Consider the following 15,213-nt stretch of genomic DNA (forward strand, 5'->3'; position numbering starts at 1 on the left):
GACAGATTACGATACCAAACGATACCAGATAAAAGTGCATTTACTGGATCTGTTCATCTCCTCTTGCTTTTCAAAGACAATGAATGAAGATGATGACAATGGGATGTACCTGCCACTGCAGGACAAGAGCCTGTGGTAGCTGTAGGACAGGGTGGTACAGAGGAGGAGCTAAACGTGCATGTACGAGACGCTCTGCTTCACTTCTTGTGCTCCAGTTAATGATATTATTCTCACCCCTTGTCATGTGCTTACAGGAATACTGCTGTTAGATGCCAAATGAAATAGAAATGATAAAGTTTGTTTACTTTTGCGGTTATTCTGTGTTTTCATGTGGGCTGTTACATTTTTCACATCACAGAAATGCTAACAGTTGTCCGGCTGTGGGATAAATCTCCTGTAGTGTAAATCACTTTACAGAATTATGGACACACCACATTTTTGTGTGGTGACATCACACGACAAAGACACAGCGTTTATTACTGGGCAACAAAAGTTTGGTGAAAAATGTCATTTAGTAATGACTGCTTAAATACAACAAACCGTGATGCACAGACATTATAGGCTTGAAATACTTTATTAAATGCAGCAACATTTGAAAATATGTACAAATTAGTGATTATTATTATTTGCAACAGCTAAGTTTTTGGTAAGACTCTCCTGGAACAGAGGGGTACAAACCTATATAAAGTATAAATTTGTTTTTTTAATCTCCAATGTGGAAAGTTTAGGGGTGAGGTGAAACTTGAGTGGCCATCCATTGCTCGTGTGAGGCTGCAAAGCACACTGAGGAATGCCTGGTTGAAGACTGTGGCCTGTGCCATTTCCTCCCTTCGCAGGGCAACTTCCTGCTCCCGTGCCTCATTGAGCGGCAGCTGGATGTGGTGTTCCCACTGATCTTGGTTTAACACATCTCCATCTGCCTGCATCTCCATGGGAACACTTGTGAGGTCAGGTTTGGACTTCTTTCTCTATAGTATGAAACCTATCATCGTGTCCTACCAGCGATGAGCAGTTTCTGTGTCATGCCAAAAGGTGTAGCTGTCGACGCCGTCAACCAGAACTGAATCACAGACAAGGGAGGTCAAGACTAATGGTGGTGGACGAAAAACCCTCACATGTAGAAAGCATTTCTGAAACATAAGACATGCATAGCATAAGGACACACACGACATGACATTACAACATAAATGAAAAAATGAACCCGTATTAATACTAGTAGTGTTCATCAGATGTTGCTCATATGGCTTTACAATGACCCCTCAGAAGAGGAAGTTAATGCACAGCTAGCACAAAACAACATGCAGAGCATGGAGTTTTTATTGCAGCAAGTAGACAATGGCGTTATTAAAAAATGTCCAGGCTTGTTCAAAGTGAACTCAACACGCGACAAGTACTATTATGTTTGAACACACGAAGCACTCACCGTCCTTCACCATAGTTTCTAAAAATGCCGTGTCCAAGTCGGGGCCACTCTACCTCCTGATGCTCGCCAGTCAGTGCCCGTAGATTGTGTCCATTTGACTATACCACTTCCAATCTATTCGATTTGCCCCACTTCAGCCGTTGTGGTACCCAACTGGTGGCATGCAGTCTGATGACTTCACATTTTAATACCTGCTTGGAACTGCGCCAGAGTAAAATAATAGTATGACCTAATAGAAAACCCTGAAAGCCGTGGCAAACCATGCCGAGTCGATCCAAGTAGGTACTAATGGTACCAAGTAGGGGCTGAAGAGGAAGAGACAGAGCCCTTACTCAGATGGTGAGTGCAGGGAAAGTGAAAGAAAATGTGTTTCTAGCATTCAAAACAGCAGCGCTTTCCTTTAATCACTATTAAAATAATTACTGGGAAAAGCTAGCGGCAGTCCTTCATCAAAGCACCTGATCAACAAACCTTGCAGTTGCTCCATACTCTGCTGTTTGTTTTACCAGCAAAAAGTCTGCAGCAAGTCTCCAGAACTTGCATTAAAATATGCAGATGAACTCTTAACTTCGTCTGATACTATGTTTAACTTATACAGCTTAGTAATGGCTGACAGCAGTCATCCTATTTTATAAGTGAACAGGGGTGAGTCTAAAGGGGGGCCTGGCGTCTCAATTAAATTACATTGATATTTAAAAATATAAAAATTACAACTTTTTTCACAAGCCAATAAAAATGTATATGGGCCAGTAAAACTCTGAGCCACAGACCTGAGAGGATTTAAGGTTGGACAGTGAATTATTGTTAATATAGTTAACGTCTACACCAGGGGTCGGCAACCCTAGGCACGCGTGCCACAGTTGGTACGCGAAGGGTTAACTGATGGCACGACCATAGCTGGACTGGCCATTGGGCATACCATGGGCCATCTGATCTCAGGAATTCGCATGATTAAGGTGGGTCCAGGTTTCACAATGAATTCACCCAAAACTCTGGCTGATTGGGACCCACACCCAGTTTCCCACCTTGGCTCAGGCGATTAGAGGATCATCAGGGGGTCCTTTTGTCCCTCTTTGGGGGGGTCACTCCCACTAGGTTTATATCTGGGACTCTCCACCATTTGACCTTAGAACTGAAGAAGCTTCTCGGATGAAGGTGAAACGTCTTCAAGCAACTTACAGAAGTCCAAACGTTTTTCTTTACAAGCTCCTTTGACTTTGTTGTGCTGACTTTTTACAGTCAGTTACAATAACTCGTACTGCGTGCTAGCTAGCATGACGGAGTTTCTATATAGCTGGGTGGGTGCTATGATGTTACTGATAGTGAACTTTATTTAATTCACAAGGTTAGTTAGTAGAGTTTCCAACCGTCCTGTAAAAAGACAGAATCGTCTCGTATTCAGAGTAAATATTACGCGTTTCGTATTGAGGTGAAAAGGAACACAGTTTGTCCCGGACTTTAGCTACAATGAAAAAGACACAAAGCTGGAGTTATTCTGTCTTTGCTGCACAGCTGCCTCTTCTTCTCTCATTCTCTCCCCCTGCCTCTCCTGTTGCTACTTCAATCATGAAACTGATCAATGATCAGCTGATCGTCTCTCTTGTTTATTTATCGCCCACTTTGCGCCAGAAACAGGAAACCAGTGGATGTCGCGCTAAACAACAGCAGCACGTTTAAGCTTGATCAGCTGTTGTTAGAATTTATTTAATATTAATTTCTAGTATCAGCTGATGTTTGCTGGAGCCACAGCTGTAAAGCTGCTGGTCATGATGTCAGTTTGGATATGTGGTGAGAGGGAAACATGAAGATGAAACCAGGAGATGTCCTTACTGAACCATCAGAGCTGTGATGGAGAAACAGGTTTACCTTTTAGGTGACATGGATGAGTTAAAGTTATGAACTGTTTCTGAGAGACAAATAACACCAGGATACTTTTCTAAGCAGCTGACAGCTGGTAACTGTGCAGGGGCGGGTCTAGCAAAGTGTTGCCAGAGCTCATGTATTGGTCCAACATGTCTTTCTCAGTAACAGACTTTCAGTAGATATAATTTCTGAGAAAGGCCCAGAGCTCTTTGGAAAGCTTTCTATGGGGCACTACGAGCAAAGATTAATATAAACTCTTTCCATTTCCATTTCACCACAATCCAGTGATTAAATGGAAAGGTAGTCCTATGTTGTATCCTCCTTCCATGAATAGAATATACTCATATGAACTTTTCAGCTACCTTTTGCGGTTTCTCTCAGATATAAAACTCCATTGTTTCTCTCTCAAGAAAGAAGCAGCTGTCTCCTCAGTCAAACAACATTGTAACACGAAAGCTACTGTGTGTGTCCAACATACACAGTCTGACACAGCAGTTTCAGTTTACACAGGTTTTTTATTTTGCTTTGCACACTTCACTTCCCAGCTTCAAAGACGTGGCCCTCGGCTTTATGGCAAAGTTGCTCTAACTATGGCTGTCACCAGAACACTGCCACTTCTTGGCTGTCAATCACAGCTTCTTGCATCCCCACATCCCCAATCATTCCCATGCCTTTCAGACTAGTACTGAGGTGCTAGTCTGAATTCCCTAAAGAACCAGTAATTCATGCAGCTCCTTTAATGTGCAAGTATTGAATAAGGTGTTCTGGTCAATATCTTTTACGCATGCTAACTCGGGAGATGATCTGAAACAGTGCCTGTGCCAGACTTCCTGCAAAATTGCTGCACAGGGGTACCACCAACAAATAATATCAGACCTCATGTGGCTGACCGTTAGGTTAAAATAAGCTGCCTGTGAGATGCCTTTTCAGCACAAATGACTCAGTTTCTCTCTCCAGTGTGTCATACTAGCCTGTGCCTAATTATCACAAAGGACTGTTCTGCCTCAGCACACACCATGTGACCCTTAATGTTTATTTCTTAAACCAACGTTGAGTGTAGAGTGTCACCAAAGGACTGCTCCAATGGAAAATATTCCTTGGATTTAATCACAGGAAGTGGCAGGGTCTCCTGAAAATGCCCTGTGGATTTCTCCTCCCTGGTAGCAGTGTTGGACAGCCTCAGCACAGATACCACAAGTCGTTCCCAGTCATAAGCGCTGCCCCACCAGCTTATTAAACTCAGCCCAATCCATCCCAAGAAATAAGGGGTGACCAAGAAAGGAGCTAACCACTGCCCCAACTCTATACATTTTAACCTAACACCACTGGATATTTGTGAAAGTCACTATGTACACACCTAATTCCCACCCAACAACAACCCAGGCTGAAGCAGGGTTTGGTAGAGTCCACCATAGCCTATTGTGTACCACACCCTGGCACCTCACCAGAACTTTGTACGTCCTTCCAGTCTGGGCCGGCCACAAGGATCCCACCTCTATGAGCTGACACTCCCTGCAGAAGAGTTCGGGCTGCGTGCACTTCCAGCTCTCCTGCGCTGATGTTTGCACAAATTCACGTGAGTCAGGAGCAACACCTGTTCCCACTGAGATCTGAGGAGAAAAACAGTGGGGAGAGTGTTAGTGTGAGGCATCTATGCCAGATTGTGGGGGTCGGATGTTTCTTCCTCTGTGCCAGGCCACCATGCTGCTAAGTGGTCCTCTGAAAAGGTCATGGCCCTCTCCAACACACCAAATCCACTCCAGTCACCAGGAGCCTCATCATCTGCTCAAGGACCACTAGCTCCAGTATAGGCAATGACTCAAAAACCTCGTTCCCTGTCTCCAGATGACAGTTACAGAAGCAGCAGCAGTGGTTCTGCAGTGGTTCTGTGGGTCATCCACCTCGCCCATCCTGTGAGATGTGGTGGACATGGTTGGAGAGAGCGGTGGCGGGTGAGCTAAATATCAGGGTCTACTTTACAATATAAAGTGCCTTGAGGCAACTGCAGTTGAGATTTGGTGCTGTATAAATAAAATTGAACTGAATTTTCAAAGCTCTCCAGAGATGGTTAATTGGGATAAAGTCTTGGCTCTGGCTGGACCTGTCAAAGACATTCACAGAGTGGTCCCAAAGCTATTCCGTTGTTATTTTGGCTCTGAGGTTATGGTTATTGTTTTATTAGACAATGAATAATGTATGTCTTTCCATGCATATTCATCTTTATTTATAGTACCTTATCACCCTATTAGAGTACTTAGCTCTCACACTGCAGGCTTACTTAGAATAGAATAGAATAGAATAGAATAGAATAGAATAATCCTTTAATTGTCCCACAAGGGGAAATTTGGTTGTATCAGCAGCAAAAAAGAAAAAAAAACAAAAACAAAAAAACCCCACACATAAAACAGAACAGAAACACAATTTTTACATATTTACATCATGGACAATAGTTACCAAAGCAGAGTACTGTACAGTTATTAAAATTAGAATACAGATAAGCGGCAAATCCAGATTGCATTGTGCGAGGGAGCTTGTTGTTCCTAGAGTATTTAAAAGTAGAATGGGAGGCAGAGCCTTCAGTTTTCAGGCCCCTCTTCTGTGGAACCAGCTTCCAGTTTGGATTCAGGAGACAGACACTATCTCTACTTTCAAGATTAGGCTTCAAACTTTCCTTTTTGCTAAAGCATATAGTTAGGGCTGGACCAGGTGACCCTGAATCCTCCCTTAGTTATGCTGCAATAGACGTAGGCTGCCGGGGGATTCCCATGATGCATTGAGTTTTTCCTTTCCAGTCACCTTTCTCACTCACTATGTGTTAACAGACCTCTCTGCATTGAATCATATCTGTTATTAACCTCTGTCTCTCTTCCACAGCATGTCTTTATCCTGTCGTCCTTCTCTCACCCCAACCAATCACAGCAGTTGGCCCCGCCCCTCCCTGAGCCTGGTTCTGCTGGAGGTTTCTTCCTGTTAAAAGGGAGTTTTTCCTTCCCACTGTTGCCAAAGTGCTTGTTCATAGGGGGTCATATGATTGTTGGGTTTTTCTCTGTATCTATGAAGCGCCTTGAGGCGTCTTTTGTTGTGATTTGGCGCTATATAAATAAAATTGAATTGAATTGATTGTTTTCTGGAATCACCTTGAAGCAGTTAAAAGTCTTTTTCCATGGCCCCACCGAACTCATCCCACATCAAAGTTTTTTTTGAGCCACTGTCCGAGTTGCATTCCGCTTGGCCTCCCATGTACCTCTAACTCTAACTCCAAAATCCTATAGGCCCAATCCTATACCCAATGAGGGTTTCTACAGACAAAAACATAGATGTGCCATGGGCTTCCCAATGTGAAAGTGGAAACTAAAGCTCTTGGCTCTTTCAAAGAGAGAACCTATTCACTGGTACAGATATGTTAATAACACCTGGGCCAAATCAAAACCAAAGAAATATAAGCTTTCACTGTTCACATCAACTCAGTGGATAGAAACAAAGTTCACCAGGGAAAATACAAAGGATAATAGTTTGCCGTTTCTGGACTGTGCTGTGCACATTGAGGAAAATGGAAACCTCAACAGTGAAGTTTACTGGAAGCCCACATACACAGACCAATACCATCTCTTTGCTTCCAACCACCCTCTGGAACGTGGAGTAATCAGGAATCTGCAACACTGGGTAGAAATGTTCCTTCTAATCCAGAAGGGAAGGAAAAGGAACAAACACATAAAGAAAGCTCTTAAAGCATGTTTATCCCAATTAGGCTTCCATCAAATTAGCAAAGATGCACAGTAAAGAAGCTGAGACACCAATTAAGTAGAAACAGAATGGCAAACGAAACAACACTGTCATCCCTTATGGGGCAAGTTTTTTCAGAGAAACTCGGGCAAATATTCTCCAAGCATGACATCCCAGTGCACTCCAAGCCTAGCTACACACTGGTTTATCCCAAAACTCCAAAAAACAAACTAAACAACGTAGTAGAAGAGCCACCTCGACGGGACAAGACTCAGATGCACAAGGTCACTCTTTTGAGGACACCATTGTTCTCATTTTAGATAGCATGAAAGAAGAGTGACAGAAGCCTACTTCTGTCTACTGTGAACGATCATTCTTGAATAGAAGGGGCGGTTTATGACACCAACTGTCTGCCACCTACAATCTAGTTTTGAGATCTTTCCCCAGGCGCCTGAACGCCCACTCACAGCTTGTGTCAGTTGATCTCAATAGATCACATGATAGAGAGAGGCAAGTCTCACAATGGCTTCACCGGAAAGCTTTGCTGATAATGACAACAACCTTTTTCACACCTTGTATGTCAAGGGCCGTCTTAAGGGACAAATCCCATTGCTGCTCCCACTAAATATCTGGGAATCTCCAGTATTTGGTTATTGTTATTTATATTGTCCTCTGTGTCCACGCTTCGTGTTATTGTTTGTTCTAGTACAGTGTGATCACTGTTTTTGTCCTTGTCACATGACTAAATAGTGTCTCTGTATGTTTTTACTAACTTGTGTGTAACACCAACCTGCCAGAGTGTCTGCAGGTGGAAATTAGTCCAAGACTATAATCTGGGATATTTACATTTGTTAAAATGTTCATTAGCATGTATTGCCCCTCTTTCTAAATAAAATAAAGTAAATAAATTGAACAGAAGAAGCTTCTCGGATGAGAGGTGAAACATCTTCAAGTAACTTGAAGTCCAGTTGCCTTTCTTTTCAAGGTCCTAGGATCATTGAGGTGTTGGTTTTTGTTTATCTCTAAATTTTGTTTTTCAGTTGACTTTTAGCTAATACAAAATCAAATACTGTGGAAACTAAGTCTGGCTTTTTACCAGGGAAAACATATCATTAGCTTCTGAAACAATGTCAAGGGCTAACAATATAAACTGAATCTAAAACACACATTGATTTTATGTGTGATTTTCAGCACCAGGAGTGCTGGTGGAGAATGTAGGGAAGACAAGAATCAAAGATGGCGGGTATAATTAACAATGAGTAGAAAGAAAAAGGAGAGTAAACAACCAGAGCAGTGAGAAGTAAGAGCATGAGGAGATAACAAGAGGGATAAGAGTGAACAGGGTTGGCTTACGCTCACACCATAAATGAACTGCTCTGGAGATCATTTGGAACCATGCCATGACCACCTCCTCCAGAAGGTCTATGTGCAGATGTGAAAACAATAATCACACATGGATGGTGACCAAAACAAACACAACAATGGGTAAAACAAAACAAAGTATGATTTAAACAGACCAAACATGGCAGGTGTCAAAATACTCTCAAACTTAATCTGAACAAGGCTGAAACTCCATGATAATATACCCCCACCAACCTCGCAAAAAGTACCAATTTCTTTTAATTTAAAGACGCAAAGAAGTAAAATGTTCAGTTTGAATGCTTATAAAAAATCCAAACACATATGGCTTTTAAAAAATAAAGACCAATTCCAAAAATGTATTATTCGTAGATTAAACTACTGTACTTGGGGATCTTATTGTTTCATCCTACATAGTGGTTATGACACTCAGTAGTCCTCTGCTTCCTCCTTCCAGTTACCATACAGTCCGAGGCTGCTGGACTTGGGGTGAAACCCTCCATGCATGGTAAGGAGCTTTCTTGTCTTCGTGTCAGTGGCTTCCATCCTGTCACGGCCGAGGCTGACTAAAAAAAACCAAACTGAAATGCATGACGCAGAGAACGTTTAAGTGACAACGTTTATGATTCACAAAAAGTGTAAGCGAACAAAACTAGAAAACTGAGTCGTGTCTTTAACTTGTGCTAAGAACAAACACCAAAACTAAGGGGCGCTTATGCGACCTGAGCTATGTAAACAATCAGTGATTTTTCAACTGTGGAAACTGCAGTTCTGTGGTTTGGGCCAAAGGGAGAGTCAGACTGGATGGCTGGGTCCTGGGAAGGGGTCAGAGTCACTGAAACTAGAGTACATTTATTTAGGTATGGTTCCGGAGGAATACTGGCAGCTATTTGTTCTGAATAGTCCTTTGCACTGCTTACTTGCTGCGGGTGGATCAGTAGCATGCAGGGGAGAGTGGTCCAGGTGAGTGGTAAGTAATCCGAAATTCCTGACATTGAGGCAGGGAGGCAGGCAGGTGCGTGGAGTGAGTAAAACTGTGAGACTGTCGGGAGGTCCAGCGTCCGGATGGGGGTTCTATGGCAGAGATTTGCTTCTGGTAATCTGGTGTGTAGCTATGAAAGAGAGATACAAGGTGAGACAAGGTAGTTTGCTAAGATGTGTACAAAACACAGAGCTGGCCTGCAGCAACTGTGGTTAGCTGAGAATCTAGCGAAGAGAGGTTGAGCGCGCTGGCCTTATAAATCCACGGCTTAATTACCCACAGGTGCCAGCAATGAGCAGGAGCATGGTGCTTCCTCCCAGAGGTGGAACTGCCCCCCCCAATGGATGCCTCCTGGCGGCCGACCAGAATCCGCCCCGCGGCTTACCTGAAAAAGTCAGAGATCATCACAGGGTCAAGTATCAACGATCGAGGTACCCAAGAACATTCCTCCGGCCTGTAACCCTCCCAGTCCACCAAAAACTGCTGCCCTCTACCCCGCCACCGCACATCCAGGATACGCCAGACGGTGAAGGCTGGGTGTCTGTCGATGAGCAAGGTGGGAGGCGGGGGGTCAGGAGGCGGGCAAAGGAGGCTAGACAGTACCGGTTTCACCTGGGAGACATGAAAAACAGGGTGAATCTGTAAGGCTGGAGGTAAATGGAGCTTGACAGCTGTGGGGCTATCCACTGTATAGGGACCAATGAATTGAGGCGACATTTTTCCAGGAGGACGCTCTGAGAGGGATGTCCTTAGCAGTCAGCCACACCTTCTGTCCTGGTGAGTATGTTGGTGCTGGTGACCGTCGCCAGTTGGCATAGCGACGTTGATGGGCTACTGTACATAATAGTGCCTCCCATTTACGAGTCCAGACCCGACAGCAGCACTGCTGGGGACAGCGAGATCAGCCTCCTGCTCAGGAAACAGTGGTGGTTGATATCCCAATGAGGCTTCAAATGGTGACAACCTGGTAGCGGATGTTGTTAACGTGTTGTGTGCATATTCCACCCATGGTAGATAAGTGGCCAAAGTTGACAGGTTATGCAGTGGAGTGTGGCCTTGAGCTCCCAATTCAAACATCCTGTCTGGCCATTAGTCTGCAGGTGGTACCCAGAGCTCAGGCAAGGCTTGGCCCCTAAAGCGGTGTAAGAAGATCTCCAGACTTGGGACAAGAATTGTGGACCTCTGTCTGAAACTATTTCTACTGGAATGCCATGAAGCCTGAAAACATGTTCAATTAGTAGCCTAGACGTTTCTGCTGCTGTGGGCAGTTTCTCTAAAGCTATAAAGTGTGCTGCCTTAGAAAACCGATCTATGACTGTGAGTATGGTAGTCTTTCCTGCCGAAACCGGGAGTCCTGTTACAAAATCCAGGGCAATGTGGGACAAGGGTGATGAAGCGTGGCCAATGTTCCCTCTAATGTGCCGACACCGGTGTTTTAGCTAGCAAAGCGGCGTGTTTGGTTTTCTTCCTGAATACTGTCGTTGTTTATATTTACTGCAGGAAGAAACGGTAAAAACAGCGTTTTATAAGGAAAACGCTCGAAAGCCTGTGAGCAAAAACAAAACCAAAGAAAACCCCACCCTTTCCTATTGGTGGAAAAATGTACCATGTCGACCAATCAAAAAATGATATGGCAACATGGCATTTAGTTGTTTAGGAAGGGGGAAGTTTTAGGAGTGACGGCGGAGATTGAGATGTGAGAGATTTGTGACATTTAGCATAAATCTTGTGTAGTTAGTGTGTAGTTAGTGTGTAGTGTAGTCAATAGTTTTGTTGTGTGTGTCAGAACAATGAGGCAATGAGAAAGTTGTGTTTTCAAAATTGGCGTTCCAAGTTATTTTTACTTCCAATAGACTTAACATACTGCACAGGTCATGAACAAGACTTATTTAAATTTTCATTGTAAGTGGGCTAAAGCAGTTAATTAAAAGTAAACAAATAAATGTAAATGCTGTAATTTGATTATTTTAATAAACCATGTGACTTGGATGGATTAGATGCTGGCGTGACCACAGTGCACACGTCTACTGTTGCTCACAGTGGTCCAAGGGATGCTCAGGGAGTTTGTGTGTTTGCTCAGACACATGAAAAATTAGAGGGAACATGGGCTGTAGCAGCCCTGCAGGATGTTCATTATGTGATTTATTCCTGGCACATACTGAGCACGCAGCCACATACTCCCTAATGTCCTTATCTAGCATGTCCCATCAAAAATGTCTTTTAATTAGAGTAAACCATCCTATCTCTGCTGGGTGGCACACGAACTTAGAAGCATGCACCCACTCCAGCATCTTGGAGCGAGCGGCTGCAGGAACAAAACGCCAGTCGGGCAGCCCCAGTTCTGTCTGGAGAGCCTGGTTAATGGCGTGACAGTGACAGCTCCAACCTTGCAGCTGGCTGGAAGTATGGGGGAAGATTCTGATTGTGCTGTTTCAGAGTCAAACTGCCAAGAAAGGGCATCCGGTTTTACATTTCTGGAGCCTGGGCAATAAGAAATAGAAAAGTTAAAAAGGGGGGAAAAACAGTGACCATCAAGCTTGGCATGCATTCAGTCTCTTAGCACTGCATAAGTACTGTACATTAAGTTCTTGTGGTACGTCCACACTAGGAACGGTTTCTCAGCGCCCTTCAAATGATCGCCACTCCTCCAATGCAAACTTAAGGGCAAGCAGTTCCCGGTCCCTACATCATAATTCATTTCCGCTGGCAAAAGCCGATGCAAAAAAAGGTGCCCGACCGGTATGCTTACAAGAGGGACAGTACTGCCCCAACCCCACAACAGAAGCATCCATCTCGACAATAAAAGTCTGGGTCAGGCAGAATGAGGATGGGCGCTGTTGCAAATAGATGTTTCAGTCTAGTGAACGTGCTATCTGCTTCATTGGACCAGATGAATGGAAGTTTAGTGGAAGTGAGGTGTGTAAGTGGAGCTGCTACCTGACTAGTTTCTTATGAATCGGCGTTGGAAATTGGCGAATCCCAAAAACCTCTCGAGTAGGGCTGCTCGATTATGGCAAAAATGATAATCACGATTATTTTCACTGAAATTGAGATCACGATTATTTGACGATATTTCAAGGTTCAAGGTTCAAGGTTCTTTATTTGTCACATGCATAGTTATACAAGTATAACACACAGTGAAATGTAGCCTGACACGCTCCTCGACATGTGCAAAAATTGGGGGGGGGGGGGGGGGGTGTAGAGGAAGAACATATATATATATATATATATATATATATATATACATACATACATACATACACACAGACATATAGTATATACACTGGGTGAATGTGCAGTAGTAGCAGCAAGCAGGTGAATTCTGTACATTAATATGAATAGACATCTGACTATTTTACAGGATAGACAATATAAACATATTTAAAATTAAAGGAATTGAAATGTACATTGTGCCTTGGTTTAGTGTCTGGAAGAGTCCTGACTCAGTCAATTATAGATGATGTGAGAGGGCGGGTGTGTGTGTTTAGGGCACGGATGGCTTGGGGATAGAAGCTCCTCTTGAGTCTCTCTGTCCTTGCCCGGAAGATGCGGAACCTTCTACCAGATTGCAGAAGTTGGAACAGTTTGTTGCCAGGATGGGACGGGTCCTTCAGTATCTGCGCTGCTCTAGTCCGGCATCTCCTGGTGTAGGTGTCCTGAAGCGGGGGGAGAGCAATCCTGCAGCAGCGTTCTGCTGTACAGATCACTCTCTGGAGAGCTTTTTGGTCCTTCACACAGCTGTTCCCAAACCACGATGTCATGTTCTGTGCGAGGATGCTCTCCACAGCGCCTGTATAGAAAATCCTGAGGATCTTTGGAGAAACCCTGAACTTCCTCAGTTGTCGTAGGTGATACAGGCACTGCCTAGCCTTTTTGGTCTGGACCTGAATGTGGGCAGCCCATGTCAGGTCTGAGGAGATGTGGACACCAAGATACTTGAAGGACTGCACCCTCTCCACTGGAGCTCCATTGATGATGATGGGCTTGTAGTCTCTGTGCTGACCCCTTCTGAAGTCCACCACCAGCTCCTTGGTCTTGCTGACGTTCAGCTGGAGGTGGTTGTCCTGGCACCACGATGCCAGATTCTTCACTTCATCCATGTAGGCCGCCTCATCGTTGTTGGAGATGGCACCCAACACCACTGTGTCGTCAGCAAACTTCACAATGGTGTTGGAGCCGTGGGTGGCCACACAGTCTGAAGTGTAGAGGGAGTAGAGCAGTGGCGAGAGGACACATCCCTGAGGTGCTCCTGTGTTGATGGTGATGCTGTTGGAGAAGCACCCTTTATTTAACCCTTTAAGACCTACTATAGAACCAAGTCCACCAGAGCTTATATATATATATATATATATATATTTTTTTTTACATGCTGTAGTGCCATTTGTGGGAGCATTTCAAGTTGCTATACATCAATACAACTGTTATAGCCCATATTTTAATAATATGTATGCATTAAGTCCATAGTAATTACATAAATTGCAAAAAAGTGCAATAAACTACAAAAAAAATTGAAAATCGCTTTTGTTTTGTTTACATATATTTCTACTTGGAGAAATTTAAGAGGTTTATCCCTCAAAACTTTAAATACAATAAAGTTGCAAAAAATAGTTTCCCACCACAGAAAATTTATTTTGAGTGTCTTCATAGTTTTATTTTGGAGATACAGCAATTTTTATATACTGCAGGAAAAACAAAAAACAATCCTATGATGCAAATTTGCAAAGAAAACAGCAGGTGCATCATTTCACTGTGGGAAGTGTTACGAACAGCTGATCGGAACGGCAAAGCGTGTTTCTGGAATATTATGTTTTTGTTCCTGCAAGCGCTTTTTATGCAATTTTTGCAAAGCTATATGTGGAAGGAAACCGTGACCGAGGACAAGCTGATGGCATAAGATGTAAGTACAACTCCTCCGGTTTCATATGCAAAACAAATTATTGCGCTAGCTTACACGGTTCAGGTTCTACAGGGATTTAACAATAGTTACGCAAAACGGAGCGTGCTGCTCTGACCGGCTTTAAAGGGTTAACAATGACTTTAAAAAAAAAAATATAAAATAGTGTGCAACACCACTGAAGTTTTTTTTTACCTGTCTTTTCAACCAACGGCAGTCACTCTCCTCTCCAAATAACTTCTGCTTAGCTTTCCGAGCTTCCCTCGGGTCCTCTTAATCAGCGGTCTCCAACCTTTTTTGCGCCACGGACCGGTTTATGCCCGACAATATTTTCACGGACCGGCCTTTAAGGTGTCGCGGATAAATGAGGGAGGGGCTAATAATCGGCTCAGTCATTTTTAATGATCGTTGAAAGCCCAGATCGTAATCGTGATTAAAATTTGATTAATTGAGCAGCCCTACTCTCGAGTCGTTTCTGAGTGGAGGGTACAGGGCAGTCTGTGACCGCTTTCACTGTAGCCGTTAGTTTGTTCTCCATGAGGCATTGAAGGACAGCTCGGACATGTGAACAATGCTCTTCCAGAGTCTTAGAAATAATGACAATGTCATCTAGATAGACAAATACAAACCGGTCGAGGAAATCCTGCAGAACGTTGTTTATTAGGGCTTGTAACACGGCTGGTGTGTTTGCCAAACCAAAAGGCATGAGAAGATGCTCGAAATGACCAAGGGGGGTGTTGAAAGCTGTCTTCCACTCGTCTCCCTGACGGATTCGCACTAAGTGACAAGCGTTGTGGAGATCTAACTTAGTGAATATTGTAGCACCCTGTAGTGATTCAAAAGCGGAGCTAATGAGTGGCAAGGGATACTTGTTCTTGGTAGTAATGTAATTTAAGCCTCTGAAATCAATGAACCGCCGGCAAGAGCCATCCTTCTTGTCTACAAAGAAAAAAAAACAGCTCACACAGG

The 15,213-nt window shown here is 43.7% G+C and overlaps 1 protein-coding gene across 3 annotated transcripts in view; it reads right to left on the reverse strand.

Moving 5' to 3' along the window:
• LOC309704953 (junction plakoglobin-like) overlaps positions 1 to 15,213 on the reverse strand; it is a 116,021-nt gene that overhangs the window by 81,343 nt on the left and 19,465 nt on the right. For 2 of the 3 annotated variants that reach the window (XM_082530477.1, XM_082530475.1), the window contains exon 2: positions 4,727 to 4,896. The exons of the other annotated variant lie outside the window; for it this stretch is intronic. The gene's annotated coding sequence lies outside the window, so the exon portion shown is untranslated. The remainder of the gene's footprint in view (positions 1 to 4,726; positions 4,897 to 15,213) is intronic. 3 annotated transcript variants of the gene reach the window in all.

Source organism: Aulonocara stuartgranti (genome assembly GCF_965226115.1).
Source record: "Aulonocara stuartgranti genome assembly, chromosome: 4".
Taxonomy (NCBI): domain Eukaryota; kingdom Metazoa; phylum Chordata; class Actinopteri; order Cichliformes; family Cichlidae; genus Aulonocara; species Aulonocara stuartgranti.